This window comes from Anolis carolinensis, chromosome 3 (genome assembly GCF_035594765.1).
Source record: "Anolis carolinensis isolate JA03-04 chromosome 3, rAnoCar3.1.pri, whole genome shotgun sequence".
Taxonomy (NCBI): Eukaryota; Metazoa; Chordata; class Lepidosauria; order Squamata; family Dactyloidae; genus Anolis; species Anolis carolinensis.
Window position 1 is genome coordinate 139,283,881 of NC_085843.1, and position 20,524 is coordinate 139,304,404.

Below are 20,524 nucleotides of genomic sequence, written 5' to 3' on the forward strand. Positions count from 1 at the left end.
GTTCCAGAATGATGGAAAAGTGTTTTGAATACATTGTTTTAGGCTTTACGGTCATTGGCTTACACCAGGAATTGGAAAAAGTTGTTACGTTGCAATGCCATCTTTCACCATCTTCAACTAACTAGTCGCCCTTCCACACAGCCATATAACCCAGAATGTCAAGGCAGAAAATTCCACAGTATCTGCTTTGAACTGGGACTCTGATGTCCACATTGCCATATATTCCAGTTCAAAGCAGATACAGTGTTCCCTCACTTATCGCTGGGGTTAGGTTCCAGGACCACCCGCAATAAATGAAAATCCACAAAGTAGGGACGCTATATTTATTTTAATATTTATACATTATTTTAGTAGTTATACACTATTTTAAGTCTTTATCAACCAATCGTGTGTTGATAAATTGCCTCCTTTTTCTCCCGTTGCCGCTTGGGCTCCTTTTCTCTCCCTTCGGCTTCTCCTTCCTCCCTTCCTTAGGCTGCAAATTAATGGTGTATAATAGTCTTTTAGAATTTATTGAAAAATCGCGAAACAGCAAATCCGGGAAAAGTGAACCGCAAAGTAGTGAGGGAACACTGTAATGTGGGATTTTATTCAGCTGTGTAGAAGCAACCCTAGGAGTACTTACCAAGAATCTTCATATAATAACTTATTTTTAAGGTGAATAGTTTGTCAGTGAGTGACTCAAAATGCTGTATAGCTTTTTTACAGTGCTTATAAGGACATGACTTGGAAATAAGTTCCATTGGTTTAGGTTAGTGATTCCCAAAGTGGGTGCTACCGCCCCCTGGTGGGCACTGCAGTGATCCAGGGGGCGGTGATGGCACCTATTAGGACATGGGGGCAGGGCCAGGGGAGGGGCGTGGCTTATTCCCAAGAGCCCGAGACAGGGCTGAGAATCTATACCCCTCCTGAGAGGCCTTTTAGGATTAAAGGGCGGGGCAGGGATGGGGCCTCTTCCCATGAGCACGAGACAGGGCTGAGCCTCTGTATACCTCCCCTGAGGCACTTGTTAGAACACGGGGGGGGGGGGGTGTAGAGGTTCAGCCCCATCAGGCACTTGGGAAGAGGCCCCACCCCCTGTGTCCTGGCAGGTGCTGCAAGACAGAGATAGAAGCTCAGCCCTGCCTCAGAACTTGTAACTTTGTGGCCCCTCCCCCTTCCAACCCTGCATCTTGGACTAGGGGAGAGGCTCAGCCCCGCCCTCTTGAGCAGGAGCTGCACCCACCCCTCTAAGCCACGCCCCCCCCTTTCCAGGGGTCGCTGAGTAATATTTTTTTCTGGAAAGGGGACGGTAGGCCAAATAGTTTGGGAACCACTGGTTTAGGTGGATGTTTCTCCAAGGTGCATGTACAATAAAGCCAAAGGTTGATAACTCTTCAAAATGCCATAAATTGTATATCCATGTATACCAGTCTCTACTTCAACTGAATTTTGGACACTATGGGCGTTTCCATTATGGAGAGCTTACAAACATTTGGTGGTAGTAGTTCAAAACACACGTGTTTAGCATTTGATCCTGGACTCTCAGCTCTGAAATGAGATAATATTTACAGTTCAGAGACTAATCCTGAATGTTGAGAAAATACTGTTGGAAATGTTGTAGTCTTATCTGCTGTTTGGCTTCACAATGCTGCCCTCTGGGATGGCACTTGACTCCTTCTGGCACTGGTTGAATCTGACTTAAATAGATTTTAAAAGCACTGTGCCCTAGTTGTACAGTGACAGTGCAGTCTTTTCAGCTGCACCCTTGGGTCGCAGGTGGTTCCTAAAGTGCCATCAAATAGTGAGGTGTCTGATGGGCCTGCATTTAGCCAGACAGAGCCATGCACTACCCATTAATAATTAGTACGTTGTAACTTGGACATGTTATTGTGTATGTCACGTTCAGATATTATGGAAGCAAGAAACACATTTAATCGCCATCTCTTTCTCTTGCCAAAAAGAGTACTTTCCCATCTAGCTGATACCTTTTCTGGCAAGCTAAAAAGCACAAAAAAGATGCTGCAAACTTTTGCCCTGAATATGGCATCTGCCTGAGTGAAGCAATAACATTGTTAAATCCTTCGCTGTCAAGAGTTGATAGTCTCACTTATATGGCAAAGAGTGGGGTGGCCTTAAAAATCAGTCTCCATCTCATTTCATCTTAATTTGAATGTCCAGACAGTACCTGATCCATTTCTAACTCTCACTAGAAGAGTAGTGGAATGGATTTTGAGATGGGGTCTTCAAAAGTATCTGATGTTCTGGACTTTCTTGATTACACTATTTGCAAATCAAGTTTTTGTTATTATGTCACTATAACTGTATCTGTGGTTTTTGCCAAAACATCATCACATTTCTCCTCTTGAGATGTTTGTTTAATCTGTTCTGCCTCTTTGAATGAGTCATCTGGAATATCATTGAGATATTGTTTAAAAAATAATCCTGAAGTAATAGTACTATTTTCAGGTGCACACAGATATTTAGCTTCCTTCTTCCTCCCCTCATCTTCCAAATGTATTTTTTAAATACAGTAGAGTCTCACTTATCCAACATAAACGGGCTGGCAGAATGTTGGATAAGCGAATATGTTGGATAATAAGGAGGCATTAAGGAAAAGCCTATTAAACATCAAATTAGGTTATGATTTTACAAATTAAGCACCAAAACATCATGTTATACAACACATTCAACAGAAAAAGTAGTTCAATACGCAGTAATGCTATGTAGTAATTACTGTATTTACGAATTTAGCACCAAAATATCATGATGTATTGAAAACATTGACTACAAAAATGTGTTGGATAATCCAGAGTCTTGGATAAGCGAGTTTAACATTCTGGTTGTAACTGCAGAGAGAGGCATATGCTCTGTCTCCTTTTCTTTCTGTTTTGCTGCTCCCATGTACTCACAAAGGAATGCTGGGAACAGGTGCTTTTTACCTTCCCTGTTGTAAGCAGACACATATGACAGCAGTATGATCACCCACAGGATAATCCCATTCTTTTCCCCATTCATATTTTATTGCATTGTTTACTGCAAGTAACATAAAATCCCATCTTCCTTCTTCACTACCCTCCCAATGTTACAAAACAAACAAATAAATAAAGCTAGCCAGAAGATGTGAGAATGTTTATTTGGTGAACCATAACTATTAAAATCCTCAAGCTGTGACCATGGTGAATGTGGGGATACTGAGAATTTTAGATTAAACATTTTTTAAATAAACTTTTGCACATTGTGGTATGACTTTTATTGTTGTGACCACCAGCTCTCAGTCATTTCCCTGAGGAGTTTGGAAGTCCACATCAGGTTCTACAATTTGTTGAAATCTATTTTTCCATTGGTATTTTGATATTCTGTAAACCTAACATGTGCTATAGGGATGTTTTCATTCATTTTGGGAGCTTGTTGTTGAACTGCTGAAGTTCAAAGTCATTCAATAATCCAAAATTGAACTCCTGGAAATGAATGAAAACATGTGTATATTTTGCTGCAGGAATTGTGTTTCGGTGATTGTTTTAGCATCCCATGTCTCCTTTCTATTACTGAATGTGCATCAAATCTATTATTAAAAATCAGCCTCTATTTAAAATTAGGAGAGAAGATATGTGTTTGAATCACATTTGTGGCAAAATATATTCACAATAAAGAAATGCAATTGTCACGTCAGTGTGGCAATTGTAAACCTGTATCCTGAACTCATCTGATTCATCCTAGCAACATTCTTTTTTAAATAAAGGTTACAGTGCTTGAATTAATATGCATGAATAAATCTCAGCATCAGCAGATGGCATCCTGTTACCCACAACCCTCCAATACTGTAGCTGACCTGTAAATACCAGTAGGATTGCTTTTGTTTAGTGCGGTTATATTTGAAGCATTACTATTGTTTTTAAATCAAAATTGTTTTCTGCATTCTGTGTGCATCTTTTTCTCTGTGTGTGCATTCTTGTGTATATTCGTTTAAAGCTTCTTTTAATCATGACACAAGTGAATCATTGTTTTAGCATCGGGTTGCATTCCAGTACATTTCTGGTTCTTTTAGGTTTTTGTTTTGCTTTCTCAGAAGCACCATTTTTCTAGGGAAAGGGAGATTCCTTTTTTCCACTGGCATGAAGGCATTGTTTTTGCACATTAGACAAGCAGCGCTGCCTTGTCAGTCACTGTATTCCAACCAGTTTAAGACCAGTAGAGCTACCGAGCGGCTGTGTGATTGGCTACAGTATTCTGGGAGGGATTTTGCTGGAAGGAAGGGATGTAGTTTCTCACCAACCGAATCCAGCCTGCCTTTGCTTCATCATCCAAAGGAAAATCCCCAGATAAGGCATATGGCTTTCAGAGAGGCGGGAGAAAACAAGCAGCAATAATTATTTCACAGGAGACTTATTCACCGTCATGATGCAATTGGAAAGATATGGCCACTATTGCATTAGAAAATTCTGTTTGGTTGATTGAAGTGTTCAATAGGCAGAGCTGTACAAGGTAGGCAAGGAGATTGGTTTTGTTTTATTGAATGTTTAAAGAGTTTGCTGCAGTATGCGGCATACCATATGTGTTGCTTAGGAGGTCAGGGAAAAGAGATTTATCATACGCAAAAAGACAGTGTACGTGCATGGTTTTAGGTTGGTTTTTTTAAAGGCATTTGTAATAATTCTGTGTCTATACAGCACAACCCTGCTCACAAGTATTATAAAGACTCACAAATATTTCTGCAAAGAAGCAGATGGGCAATAAAAATGTGTGTCTAAATGAAAGCAAAGAACAATGTTTTGGGAGGGGGCTCAATTAACTTTGCAACGTAGATGTTTAAAGAGCATTCATGAAATTCAAATATAGGTTAAATAGCCTTAATCTGAAATGCTTGGGTCCGGGACCAGGATGAGGAGTGTTTTGGATTGCAGATTTTTTGAGATTTTGGAATATCTGCATTTCCATATATGGACTTAGATGAGATCCAAGTCAAAACATGAACATCAGTTTTATTTTTGTTTTATATACACCTAATACACATAGCCTCAAGATAATTTTATACAATATTTTAAATATTGTTGTGCATGAATTATATATTAAACCATCAAAAAACAGACCTGTCATTATCTTAGCTACTCGTGTGGGCAACTTTGGATTTTGGAGAATTTGATATATCTAGATGAGGGATGCTCAAACTGTATTCTGTTTAAAGTGTCTACCAACCAACCAAAAGTAAGAGCACGGTCTTGTTTCAGTCTACTTAGAAGAAACTCCAGTTTGTTTAGGGATTCTAGGAACTGAAATGTCAAGGGCCTTTTAAAAGAAGAATTCTTCTGTACAATGTAATAAAAAAATTTCAGTGGTAAAAGATAATGTTTTTCATATAAGAAATTGTCAGAACCCTGGCAGCTGGGCACCAATAACCTTACACAGAGGTCAGTCTCTATCTAATATCTTTATTAAAGAAATATATAAAATCAATAAAAACAAGTGAAGAATATAGTTCAGAAACAGACCTTTCAAAAGAGGTCAAATATAGTCCAAAAATGTATTGTCCAATAAATGATATTAGAGTTCAAAGTTTTAATCCACTTGACCGAAACACACACTCTTGCCAAGCAATAGTGTGGGGAAATGTCAGAGTCTTAGTAGTCCATTGAAACTTGACAACAAGGCTGGAAATAAACTTGATTCTTGGCTAGGTCCGTGACTGGAGACAAGGCAAAACGTGAAGCATGGAGCAGGGTTCGTGGTTAAACAGCAAGGCTGGGCAAGGCTTGAAACTCGATCCGGGAAGCAAGGAACTGGGATTACGAAGTCCACACACGATCTCTCTCCTGAAGCTGATCAATTGACTCCGCAAAGAATCCCTCGCGCCAAACACCTATATTGGGTCTCGTTTTCCCGCCAACAGAACTCTTTCCCTAGAGAACGAGAAGCGAAACCCAACTCTGTCCAGATGTGTGACTCCTTAGAATTTCCCAAGGGAAGCAGGCCTAATCAGCCATTTGTTTGGCAGCGATGCGTAAACTCCTCCGTTGGGCTTCTCTGACTCCCCTTTCTCTGGAATAAGATTCCTTCCTGGGAAACGGAGGGGAGTTCTGCCCAAGGCCTGTTTGGCTGAATTCTTGAGGGCAAACATCAACATCCTGCAGGTGAAGGGACTCCGGCTCTTGCTGAACCGGCGAAAACCCCATGTTTTCCTCTTCGTCTGCCACAATAGTACTAGGAACAGGACTACAAGGCCCATGAGTCATCACAGAAATGGCAAATTACCAATGTGGTCCTACATGATTTGATATACTCCTTCAGCTAGTTTTTTGTTTTCTTGTCAAACTTAAAAATGGGAACCATACCTAAAAGCGGAAAAAATAAGCTAATAATAATTGCTGCAGATGTCTGATCTATATACATTTTCAATTAAAACAATGCATAACCAGTAGATAATTTAATATTATTCTAAATTTACCTTAATTTCTTTTAATACTGTTGTTTCATTATGCTGAAATGTGTCAGCAAATTTGACAAAAACTAGCTGCCAGCAGGGAATGGAGGATTTATATTAAAAACTCACACACGGTGAGGAAGACTGCATTGGGGTAGAAGACTCTGATCCTATAAGGAATAGAAAGCTGAGGTTGGAAAGACAGAATCTGGACTTGCTGTCATTGGCTTCTATTGCCATTATTTTCAAGTTGTTAGGCATGCAAATTAAAACCATTTCTGGGCATTGCTACTGTTTGTTTTTCTTGGCTTTCTAATGCTTTAAGACTTCCTTCTGTTCCCCTTCAACCTCCCACAAACTTAACATCTATAAAGTTATATTGGGGGAGCAATTAAGTATGAGCAGGGGCTCCTTTGTGATGTCTTGCGATTATTTCCATACTAAGACCCAGCAAAAGCCACTTAAGCTTCCAATAAGTTCAATGTATCTAAACAAATCAGTATTGCAAAACAAATTTGCTTTGCATCAGAGAGATTTTAAAGGAAAGGTTATAAAGATATATTAAAGTGCATCTCTTCACTGCAACATTCTGAAAGGTTTTGACCCTGTCTCATTAGAAAATGTACACTCATATACAGTTTTGTATAATTTTTAGTCAATTTAAACTTGCAGTGCATTTTATATGTGTGTTACTGAGGAATAAATGGTGCTACGTTTTGGTGGAATAGACTGTTAATAAAAATGGCTTCCCAGGGGCTAAATTTCTTTGGGGGTTGCAGTGGATTTACTTCCTTCCATTCTCCTTGCTGGTTGAAAACCAGCTCAGGAGAGTTTTCCACACCTTCTATAGCAGTGGTTCTCAGCCTGTGGGTCCCCAGATGTTTTGGCCTTCAGCTCCCAGAAATCCTAACAGCTTGCAAACTGACTGGGATTTCTGGGAGTTGTAGGCCAAAACACCTGGGGACCCACAGGTTGAGGACCACTGTTCTACAGGAAGACATGACTGGCTATAGTGGGTAGGAGCTAGTGATTTCCTTTCCCTCAAATTCTTTGGATCCCTTCTTTTCACTGAATACCACCATTGCTGCTGTCCTAAGTGAATATTTGAGTAGTAGTCATGTGAGAAGCTGCTTTAAGATTTATCTTGATATACAAGGGGCCCTTGGTATTACTGAGGCTTGGTTTCAAGATCCCCTGCAGATACCAAAATCCATGGATGTTCAAGACCCATTATATTCAATGATGTAGAAAAAGTTGCCTTCTATCAAATGGCAAAATCAAGGTTCGCTTTTTTTGGATTTGTGGAGTGGGGTGGAATATTTTCAAGCTGTGGATACAGTATCTCTGAATACAGAGGATCGCCTTTGTTTATAACAGAAAAGGTGTATGTTATGTTTCTTCCTTGCATTGCAAACTGATTTTAAATTTCTTGTAGATCAGGTGGTTCTTGCCTAGCAGTGAAGGGACTGCTGCATCCACAGAACATACTGTGTAGTGCTCTGGCAAAGTGATGAATGATACACGTAAGCAGTCTAATAAACAGATGTAACAAGACTGTCAGCTTAAAAGCAGAATAAATTACCACCAAACAAAAATGAGAACAATAAGAACTGAAATAAAACAGTGTTATCTGTTTAAAATATTCATTTCTTAAATGTGTTTGGATACAACTATTTATATATTGATGTATTGATAAATATGTACATAGATTAATCATTGAAATGCTCTGTATTTTATTTATAATTGAGGATCAGTTTCTCTTTCTAAATGTATAGTACGAGTTCTTTATGCATGGATGATACATTTCTAAACTTTGCATGGATATACAAAACTACAGATAGTTGCAAACACTATTGAAAAGATTAACACCTGGCCTACGAATACTACAGTCAGGCTGGAGGACCAAGAAAATGCCTAGAAGGGATTTTCTTTTGTTGGACATAGATAAATAAAACTGAGTTTTTGTCCTTTGGATTGATATGTATGGTTTAGGAACATTAACTGCAATCCATGTGTTAAAAAAAAGTATTGCCTTTAGATCTGTAATCTAAATAAGTAGGGCTGGGATTGGAACTGCTTCAAAATTCGTATGTGATTTGTTTTGCAACATGCTAGCAAACAGAAGTGCTAGCATTAAGGGTGTTATAATTTAGGGGAGTTGCCTGGAGAAAAGCAACCCGTGCTAAGGCTAATGGGAGGGAACTGCAGTGTGGGACAGAAATTGAGACATCAAACTAAGCAGTCATTAGGAAAATTCCCTTTGAAACGGGTACTAGTCCAAGGCAAAGGAAGAGTGAAGCATCTTTTGGCACCTACTAAGAAAGAAAAATGTTTACCTCTTTCTAACAGTATATATAGGCAGGGTGAGATATAATCTCTCACTAAGATGGTAATTTGTGAGATAGCATTCTGTCATATAGCTTTTGGAGAGGTATGGATTTGTACCCACCAGATGACCAGTTTGGTTGAGCCTTGCTTTATTCCTTCTTGGGATCTGGCTGATAGAGGGAATTTTCTGCCAGGATATATAGACTGGATCCCGTTAGGCAGGAGTTTCATTCCTGTATAGCATGTGCCGTAGTCCTTTTGCTTGAATTATCAGGAGCTATTTACTGTGTAAGTACTTTTATGCAATGCGTCAGCTCTCTCAGCTTGTGGCACATTGTAGTTTGGACTGCCAAGTCTGGTGAATGGGTTAGTCCTGCTGTTTGGTAGGAGATTGGGATAGAATGCTTGTGGCAACTTCCAGCTCTGTCATTAATGACCCTTCCTGAAGTGTATCTGTTAACCATAGAGGTAATGAATGATTTCTATTTACAAAATACAGCACAAGAAAATTCCGTGGCATCTTTGTTGTTTTCATAATTCAACCCACTTTACATGGAAATGTGAAGAATATATTTATGTAAATAGTTTGTGTCTGAAATACAGAAGTCACATATGCCAGCCTATAACAGACAAAGTTCTTCAGCAGTATTTAACTCAATTTAACAATTTATATAAATGCCTCCTAAGGTCACACATAGAATGTAGCTACTTCATAATAGAAAGGTGGTACAAATGTGAAAAGTTCAAAATATGCTGTAAAAAGTGAACATTTCACAGTGCTCTGATTAATGGAAAAGGTATTGAAAATTTGTTTGGGTGTTGCTACAGTATTTCATTGAACACTGGAACATGATCCAGTGTAAACACAGCCATTGAGTTAATCACACATTTGATGAAAAATATAATCTGAAATCAATAGGAGCTAAAAGACCTTAGCTTTGACATAATTAAGAGAATTAGCTTCGGTTTTCTTGAAAGCAGGATCTTGTTACAGGTACTTACAGAATATATCCCATACTTATATAAAGATATCATCATTATCGGTAGTGGCTTTATTGATACTTAAGTTTGGAATATATGCACAGGTACTTAAAATAGTGTTGATATAATAAATTATTTTTTAAATTGATAGTTTATTTTACAACAAGTCAATTTGAAACTTTCCTGGTACTGATACTGTGTTTTAGAGATTCAGTCCAATTGTTATCTACCTGAAAGTCAACTTCAATTTATGACGACTCCATGAATGAGAGACCTCAAGGGTCCTGCTCAATTCTTGCAAACTCAGGGTTTTAGCTTCCTTGATTGAGTTTATCCAACTGGATTGTGATCTTCCTATTTTCCTACTGCCTTCTACCTTTTCTACCATAACTGTCTTTTCTAGTGAGTAATCTCTTCTCATGTATGTCCATAGTACAACAGTCTCAGTTTCATCATCTTTGCTTCTAGGGAGAGAATTTGCTTATTTATTTGTCCAAGATTTCTACAGAACTTTTCTCCAACACCACATCTCAACTGAGTTGATTTTCTTCCTATCAGCTTTTCTTCACTGTTCAGCTTTCACAACCATACATAGTAATGAGGATCACTATTACGTGGACCATCAGTGATATAGTTTTATATTTCAGTATCATAGCTGCCCTTCCAAATCATAGTCTTCTTTTAATTTCTTTTAATTTCCTGATTGTAATCCGATTACTGATTGAGCCCAGGTAAAGAAAATCTGAAATTATTCAATGGCTTCCTCATCTATTTTTAAATTATATAGTTTGTCTGTGGCCATCATGTTTATTTTCTTAATATTCAACTTTTGCACTTTCTGACTTGACATTTTAAAAATGCCATTCCAAATCATTACTATTTTGTGCTAGTAGTATGGTGTCACCTGGATATCTTAGATCAGTAGTTGTCAACCTATGGGTCCCCAGATGTTTTGGCCTTCAACTCCCAGAAATCCTAACAGTTGATAAACTGGCTGGGATTTTTGGGAGTTATAGGCCAAAACTCCTGGGAACCTACAGGTTGAGAACCACTGTTTTAGATTGTTGATGTCCCTTCCTCCAGTTTTCAAGTCTCCTTCTAAATCTAATCCTATTTTATATAAGGAAATTTTGGCATACAAGTTAAATAGAAAGAGTGATAAAAGGCAGCCTTCCTTGGCCCCTAGCCAATTGGAAACCATTCAGCTTCTCCATATTCTGTCCTAACAATAGCTCTTGTTTTTAGTACAGGTTGTACGAACTGTTATATCCATTTTTATATACAGTTTGTTTTTCTATATTAATTGGTCATTTCAGATGTTCTGCTTTATATATATTTTTTCTAAGAAATTGCTTTGATCTTAAATTCTGTAGCTAGTAGTCAGTTTTTAATAAATATTTGTTTTCATGCTTTGTTTAAGGTAATAAGGTTGTTATTTGCATCTCAATATCTGGTTTGTCACCTCATCTGCATCTCCTGATTTGTGTATACAACTCCTGCATCCATGCGTAATATCAGTATTTCCTTTGCATTTTTTCCTGCCTAAAACATCAACAACCTTATTGGCCATTGAATTTTATTTTATTTTATTTATTTACAGTATTTATATTCCGCCCTTCTCACCCGGAAGGGGACTCAGGGCGGATCACATTGTGTACATATAAGGCAAACATTCAATGCCATATACACATAGAACAAGGACAGAGATAGACAGAGGCAATTTAACCTTCTCCTGAGAGGGTGTTCGATTCTGGCCACAGGGGGAGCAGCTGCTTCATCATCCACTGCAACGGCACATCCTCATTCCAATGTTGGCTGGATGATTTTTATGGAGTCGTAAATTAGTTAAATTAGCCTCCCCACTTTATAGTGGTACCTTAATTTCCTACTTGATAGATGTAACTATCTTTTGGGTTGCTAGGTCAGCAACGAACAGGGGCTATTTTTTTTTAATTGTCGGGTGCTCACCCCGCCACGGGCTGGCCTCAAACTCATGACCTCTTGGTCAGAGTGATTTATTGCAGCTGGCTGCTCACCAGCCTGCGCCACAGCCCGGCCCCAATGCTGTGACCCTCTGGGAATAGGACCTCAGTTTCTGAATGGTCTGTCAGTGACACTTTTACCCTGATATTTAGATATCGGAAGTTTTCATCCTTTGCCTTGTTTCTACTGCCTACAACTCCACTATCCCAATGCATTTCTCTGGTACCTCTGTTTGCTGTTCCAGGTTTAATTTAGATAAAAGGTAGCTCTCTACAAACATGATTTGCACATCAGAAGCTAGCACCATAAATATACAGTTTTCCCTTTCCTATTGCTTCAAGAAATAAAGAAGTGTTAGGCATAGTCCTTTTTTGACATGCAGTTGTCAAAATACATGCTATTGGCTTCCTTTGCAAAATGACATACCGGTCATGCTGTAGAAGCTAGTGGGGCGTTAATCGGCTCTGGATCTACTTTAAAGAAGCTATCCAGTGTACTGAATCTCTTTTGGAAATAATATTCAGCACCTTATACAGTAGTTCCATTGGACTATTGTATAAGGTACTTGAACTAAAACTTGGAACATTTCCTGTCCTACTCACGTATAAGCCACCTGCTGCCACATTACATCTATTTAGACACAGCCACAGCAGTGCTGAACAAGTTATTTTTATTTGATTGGGGTGTATTGTTTCATAGATCCGATTCTGTTTTTACATGGAAAATATGTTCTAATATTTTTAGCTTTTAAAAAAAATCAGATTTGATTAATTTCAGATGCAGTTTGTTACCTTTGTCGATGCTGACTCACTTCATTGCAGTTAGATACCATGGCACCTACAAAATGTATGTGACAAAAACTTGTGAAAGAGCAACCACATGGACATGCATCAGTAGTAGCCTCTGAATTGTGTGACAATTTTTATAGTACTGCTGTAATGTGCAACTTTGTATAGAAAAATAAACAGTATCATTTGCATGTGAAATTGAGAGATAGAGCTTGGAAAAGTTACTTCTTTGAATTACATCTTCGATAATCCTTAAGCTAAGATGGGCAAAAGACATGCCTCCTGGAGGATTCTGCAATGTATAGTCCAAATAAGTAACTTTCTAAAATTTTGCCTGAAAGCATCAGAACTCAGTATCATGTGTCCTATATAATTTTCCACTTAAGGAACTGTTTCATATTTGCATTTGTTTGCTTTTCTTTAATTCACTTAGCTCTCTTCAGTTGCCTTTGGGCATAAACAAGTATACGCTCACTTTAGCTATTTGGCTTTTTGCACTCAGTGGCACTGAGAGTAACCTAACTGGCCAGATCACTTTCCACTACAAGCATTATGATCTATTAAGATCTTGACTGGGCTTGGCTGAGCCCACAGGCAGAGTAGACCTTGCACGACAATCTTCTTCCTAAAGATTTTTCAACCTGCCTCTGAATTATGATTGAAATCTAAATTTTGAGGTAGGTTTGAAAACAGGTTTATATTTGTCCTATTAAATTTATTTCAATACCATATCATGGCAATTGATAGTTACCACAAACCACGAAAAGAGGGGTGGCCCATAAATCTGCTCATAAAAGGGATAGAGAAGAAGGAATGTGCAAGAAGATGTGTGATACCCCTTCCCACTTTCTAAACATTTCTATGGAAGTTGAGTTATTATAACTTCTGAATGAGGTCTATATCACAAGGTGTGCTCATTCTAACAGAATGGCATGGTTTTTTTTTTGGTTTTTTTTTAAAGAGAGTATCCTAATAAATAGAACCGGTTACCTGGAATCATTTCCATGCCTAAACAAGTTCCTATCTGCACAGTATTAGCTTTGGAGATGCTTAAGAAAACGTATAAATAAATGTTGTGGCGTATTATTTTGGACACTTAATCAAATTACCTTCTTCACATCTTCATAATTTGTGCTGCAGATTCTCTGATATTTGTTTCTGATGAACTGTGTGGAATACCTTTATGTCTGATGTTCTATTTGGGTTTGCATTGAGTATATTAAATTCTTGAACAAATAAGAGTAGCAGAAATAAATCTTTTGGAATACGTGTAATGTGCAAAGTTTGCCAAAATAGAATTTGGAACATGTGGATAGTTTTTTTCAGTTGCTATACAAATTTGATAGATGTGTGTTGAAAAAATTGGTATAGCACTATTGTAGCCTAACAAATACAAAGTGCAATGAACAGCGTCTAACCTTTATACTCATTTAATGCCCAATTTTGGTAGAATGAAAAATACAAAAAGTAATAAGAAAATGGTTTAACAATTTGCATTGTATACTACTGTGTTTTCCCAAAAATAAGACAGTGTCTTATATTAATTTTTGACCCCAAAGATGCTTTAGGACTTATTTTCAGGGGACGTATTATTTTTCCATGAAGAAGAAGTCACATTTATTGGTGAACAAAAAAATGAACATTTATTATATACTGTACAGTGGTTGTCATCACAAACTGGCATAACCAGACAAACTGTGAATCCTATCAAGAATTTCTTGTTACTACCATTATTTCCATGTACAACACTCTATGGTGTGCATTTACCGATCCTGCATGTTCTGGTGCTCTGTTCAGTGGGCATGCTTCCTAACAAAAACTTTGCTAGGTCTTTCTTTCGGGGGAGGCCTTATATTAGCAATTCAGCAAAACCTCTATTAGGTCTTATTTTCTGGGGATGTCTTATTTTAGGGGAAACAGGGTATTGATTGGTATTAGTGATATAATTTAAGTATGATTTTCTCTTGGTTTGATAATGCTGTCCGATGGACATTATGATGCCTCAGATATTAGTCCTGTTTCTGGATATGTTTGATCTGCTGATTCCAAACAAGGCACCAGATTTCCCCTATCAGCTGTAGTTTTGAAATAAGGAACATGTCAGTGGTGTGGTAAATTCACTCTGGGTTTTAGCCTGAACCTTAAAAGAGCTCTCCAAAGAACCCTCAAGACACTTGTTGACTTATTTATGGTGGCCCCAAGAATTTCATAGAGTTTCCTTAAGAATATTTAGAGGTGATTTGCCAGTTCCTTCCTCTGAAATGTAGCCTACAGCACCTGGTTTTCATTGGCCATCTCCAATCTGAGTACTAACCAGGGCAGACACTACTTAGCTTTCAAGATCTCCAAGATATTGAACCTATTTCTGTCTACCACTAAGCCATGAAGCTCATTTTGATCTACATAACAGGGTCATAAATGGCGGATGATAAAGGCATAAACTACATTTAGAGTTCATTTATAGTCTGTCCTTTTTTTATTAAGGAACTCAAGAAAGTATGTCTTGAGTTCATTAATAAAAGGACAGAATATAAATGAACTACAAATATATAAATCAATTTCATCACTGTTCTGAAAGGGCTGGGATTCACAAAGTATTGGGGAAGAGTTTCTTTACTGAGTTCTCTGGGAAGTATATCAGTCATTGCAGTACTCTTCAGATTGATTCAGAGGAGGCTTTCCATTGCTTCCTCTGAAGCTGAGATTGTGTGGTTTGCCCAAGAGCCTGACTGTGGTTTCCAAACCTGAGTGGGAATTTGAACTTTGGTTTCCAACAGAGTTAGTCCAGTCCTGACACCAGTACAGCACACTATTTCTCTTTTAGATTGTGTTATTCATTCAAAATAAACTTGGAAACAGTGGGCATGGAAGGACTTGTTTTTGGGAGGGCAGTAATACCAGTTTGTGAGCTATTGTGAGCTAATAGTGGTGAGGTGATATTTGTTGGGCATGTTGAGAGAGGAATGGGGTAAATCTTCCCATATGCTTTCCATTTTTAAAAATGATATTCCTGCTAGTGATGTTTTCCTCATTGTGTTTCCTTGGCCTTTGGTGCTTTCAAAACTGTGAAGGAGCCACTGCCACTCCTTACTTGAGTTCCACACGACACAGGGGAGGAGCGGGAACACTATCTCACTTTAAATCAAGCATTTGCACTCTTTTGAAAATAATGAGGAGCTCTCACACTGTTTGATTTGAAATCAGATGCGGACCTGTACCTGAGTCTTTCTGCACATGCTGGAGATTTTTTGGAAAGGATTGGGGAATCTCTCTCTTGTCTGATAAAAAGTAAGTGATTATCCTCTGCACTCACCCACCCACACAGTTTCTGCAATGCACACAGTATGCTGGGGAAGGGATGCCTTGTGTCATGCAGGGATTCGGTAGATGTTTATCAGCAGACATTTCATGGTTGCCAGTGGCAACTGCATTCCTGAAGTGGTATGTGTTTGTATCCTAATTGCAGGTAATTCTGATGTGACTCTTTGCAGTGGTAGTGATTGATCCTGGGATGGCTGATGGAGAAATGTGGCAGAATTACTCATTCTGAATAGAAGCAGTGAGTCATGCAGAGAAGTAATAGGTGGGTGCTCGGGGGTTCAAAGTATTGCATATTCTGGAAATTACAAGATTGGGCAGTGTTTTGGATAAAATTAAATAGTATAAAAAGGTAAAAATAATGTAGAACAGATATTTGCATGTCTGCTACATAAACACTGAAGATTTATCCTCTCAACTCATCTACCCTCTTTTGCCCTTTAAAGTGTTTGTGTGTAGTAGTAGTGTCTGTTTGAGATTTGAAAACAGAGAGACTGATAGGGAAGTCTCTGCTGTAAATGTTGTGGTGGCCTGAACATAGTTTTATGTTGTGCTTCTTACAGGTAAAACTGAAATGCTAAAGTAAACACTAGAGCTCGGCTATGCTCACGTGTTATAAAAGTTGCACTGTTTATAATAGCAGCGGTTGAAATTTCACTGTGCAACCCTGTGAAGTGTTTTAGGGGAGCCGGCAAAGCTTCATTAAACATTTATTTACCTGCTGTCTGATTCTTATTTATATCTATGATGACATCAGATGTCTTGATTTGCTAGGGCTAACAGTAGGGAGGTGATATTTGTCAGGAGCATGACAAGTGATAGAAATTTGATATTAAATGATCCTATACTTGTACAATAGATCTTGATAGTGTGTTTATTCTGTAGCATCCGGTTATTACTACATTTCCCAAACCCCTGGTCTAATTACAGGCCAAGGTTTGATAATATGAGAAAATCTTGACAACTCCTTTCACCCCTGTTGTCCTCTATTGACATGCTGCAGTTCTGTCAATTATGATCTGCGCTTGCCCTGCAAATCAGGATTTGAAACCTAGCCTGCAAGAAAAACAAAAAACAAAAATAAAATAAAAAACAAATAACTAAATAAAAAAGTGGTTTGGGTCATTCAGGAAAAATTAGCAAACTATAATCTAGAATCTGGAAGCGAGAGAAGGATATTCATACTTAAGGGAAATAAGAGTTTTTGAGCCTGTGGGTCCTTAAATCTTCCTATCTTCTATTTATGATATATTCTGTCCCTCCTCTCTCACATTTTTTTTATTGAAGGGCAAAGGCATATGTGTTGCCTTCTAATGTTTCAAGCAGGCTTCCCTAACTAACTTCCTCACATAGCATCCAAACATGGTCTGACATTACATCTGATTCAAACATGGTTTGCATTACATTTGACCAAACCTCTTATGCTCTCAGGCTATATTCGTTAGTTGTCATAATTCTCTCCTACTACTTCACCTGTTACGCATCTTCACAGTTTTTAGAGTTTGCTTGTCAGCTAGGAAGTAGCTCCAGGTGCCATACCATTGTTAAGCTTCTCCTATGAACATTCATTATCTGTATAACCTAAGAACCCTGGTTTATTGAAGCCATAAAGCATTTTGAAGAATTATCATGCCAAGTTACTTCTACATGCTTAGGTGCTCCCACTCTCAACATGGGTGATTGTGCACCATGCACCTAAAGAGTTCCTAAATTTCCCCCGATCTATTAGGATGTTCAAATGTGAGGACACAAATAAAAATGCTAAGGTGGCTAGAATCATAGAATTGGAAGAGACCACATCTAGTCCAGTGGTTCTCAACCTGAGGTCCCCGAATGTTTTTGGCTTTCAGGTTCCAGAAATCCTAACAGCTGGTAAACTAGCTGGAATTTCTGGGAGTTGTAGGCCAAAAATATCTGGAGATCCCAGGTTGAGAACCACTAATCTAATCCAATCTTCAGCAGTGCAGAAAAACAATCAAAGCTCTCCCAACAGATGACCGTTCAGCGCCTGTTTTAAAAACCTCCAGAGGAGACAACTCTATACCCTCTTGAGACATTGTATTCTACTGCCAAACAGCTCTTACTATTAGGAGAATTTTCTTAATGTATAGGTGAAATCTTTTTTCATATAGTTTGAATCCATGGCTCTCTGTCCTAATCTCTGGAGCAGCATAAAATGAGCTTGTTCTACATCTTCAATATAAAACCATTTCAAATATTTAAACATGGCTATTTTTGTGTTGTCGAAGGCTTTCATGGCCGGGATAACAGGGTTGTTGTATGTTTTCCGGGCTGTATGGCCATGTTCTAGAAGTATTCTCTCCTGACGTTTCGCCCACATCTATGGCAGGCATCCTCAGAGGCTGTGAGGTATGGAGAAACTAAGCAAGGAAGGTTTATATATCTCTGGTTGAGTTAGACACCTCTGCAGGAGTCTACTGTATACCATGCAGCTGTGGACAAGTCTACATAGGAACCACCAAACGCAGTGCCCAAACACGAGTCAAAGAACATGAAAGGCACTGCAGACTAACTCAACCAGAGAAATCAGCCATAGCAGAGCACCTGATGAACCAACCTGGACACAGTATATTATTTGAGAACACAGAAATGCTTGACCACTCCAACAACTATCATGTCAGACTACACAGAGAAGTCATTGAAATTCACAAACATTTGGACAACTTCAACAGAAAGGAGGAAACCATGAAAATGAACAAAATCTGGCTAGCAGTATTAAAAAACTCAAAAATCAGTACAGTAAATAAGAAGCAACACTCTGAGACGTGGGAACTAGGGGCAGTTAACAAAGAATGCCCCCAGGCAGAAAGTAGCTAGTAGATGTAGCCATTCAATGCAAATTGGGTGATTAACTGCAACATTTATGCAGGCCTCCAACTGACAAGAGTTCTTCCCTCAACCTGGACTTCTCACAGATATATATAAACCTTCCTTGCTTAGTTTCTCCATACCTCACGACCTCTGAGAATGCCTGCCATAGATGTGGGCAAAACGTCAGGAGAGAATACTTCTAGAACATGGCCATACAGCCCGGAAAACATACAACAACCCTATGGCTATTATTTCCCTTCTTAACCTTATCTTCTGCGGGCTAAACACATCCACTTCTCTCTTAGGTTATGTTTCCCAAACCTTTTTTTTCATTTTGGTTGCTTCTTGCAGACATGTTCCAGTTGATCAATACCCTTCTTGGATTGTGGTGCCCAGAATTGGACATAACATTTCAGGTTATGTCCGATCCAAGCAGAACAGAGTGGTAGTATTACTTCCTTTGATCCAGTGTCATTTACTATACCTCTTATCTTTTCAATTACAGCTGAAGGATGCTGAGCATCTTTCTAGTCATATTAAGAAAACCTTACATCCATTTCCTAGATAAAATCAAAAGACGTTGACCTGTTAAGGATTTCAAAAGAACACAAAAAGTTCCTTTATACTGAGTCAAACCATTGGCTCACTCTAGTATTTCCATCATTGAAGGCAGTGGTTCTTCAGGGGTCTAAAAAGGAGCCTCTCCCAGCCTTACTTGGGTATGCTGGGATTAAATCTGTGCCCTTTAGCATTTAAAGCACATGCCCTACCAAGGATTGTAGTTATTTCTCACTGCTTAGACAGCTTTAAACCACTAACTTGATCAAGGAACAGGAGGAAAGTCGCTTTAGAGTTGTTATGGTAGTAGTCTTAGAGAGCGTTTAACAATAAAATGTGGATATTGAAAAACCCCAAATCTTCTAGGGGAATTTTGAGGGTGTTTTTGGTTCACTGTTCCTTCTATGCTTTGCTGCAGCCCAGGAATTATTGTCTTCTTTTCCATAGTCACACAGACAAGCAGCATAGTGCATCAGACTTTGAACATCCTAACCAAGTGAAGAGCAATGTAGATTCTTTGTCTTCTCTGTCAGGGACTAGATTAAGACAACTGCCGAGGTGAGATGAGAGGTTTTGATGGTAGAACACCTGTTGTTGATCCACACTCTTGTTATCAGGGCACAAGAGATGCTGGCTTCTGTCACAACACATTTCAAAATGCATGAACGAATCTGGCCCAATACACAATTATCCAATGTTGCAGAATGGAATTCCTTTCTGGGGAGTTTCTGCCTTTGGAGCTGCATGAGATTGCTTCCTTTGCAGTTGGTGGTATACTTTTCCTACTGCTTTCCCACATGGCTTATGCATCATCAGTGCTGTCATAGTATAAAATGAGCTTTAAAGTAAACCTAAAACATTTCCTTAATAAGTTCATTGCTATATTGTAAATAGTATGAAGCATGTTAAAAAACTGAGCCTCACTTGTAGTGGCTAGTGGATCAGGATAGCAAATTAAGTAATTCTTCCAGGAAAGACATGGTTCATTTTAAATGATATAAAGAAGAAACAGTATTTAAAAGGGCATGCACAAGATTCAAAGGACATAACATTGCAAATGAATTTTATCTAGTTACTTCCTTGAACACCTTTTTTGTCACATTTTCACTTTTGGCTCAGTGCTGTTACAGTGTGAAGATTTTTAAATGCATATGCTTATTTTATGGGGCAAGCCATAGTATTTTGAATGGATTTTATAGTTGTAGTCTGATTCTGCTAAGAGGTAGTGCAAATAAAGCAAACAGAATATTTTAATTTGCATAATTTGAAAAACAAAACAGAACAAGGACATGATTACAAGCTATTCATAAATAGCAACTAGATACTGTAATGCTAACTA

General features: G+C 38.4%; 1 protein-coding gene across 22 annotated transcripts in view; it reads left to right on the forward strand.

The window, feature by feature from the left end:
• Positions 1–20,524, forward strand: part of mbnl2 (muscleblind like splicing regulator 2) — a 135,963-nt gene that overhangs the window by 41,406 nt on the left and 74,033 nt on the right. For 2 of the 22 annotated variants that reach the window (XM_062975531.1, XM_062975542.1), the window contains exon 1: positions 3,978–4,464. The exons of 12 other annotated variants lie outside the window; for them this stretch is intronic. The gene's annotated coding sequence lies outside the window, so the exon portion shown is untranslated. Of the gene's footprint in view, positions 1–3,974; positions 4,465–15,943; positions 16,061–20,524 lie in introns of those variants that run through there. 8 more of the 22 variants (XM_062975533.1, XM_062975537.1, XM_062975541.1 and 5 more) reach the window with 8 other exon arrangements.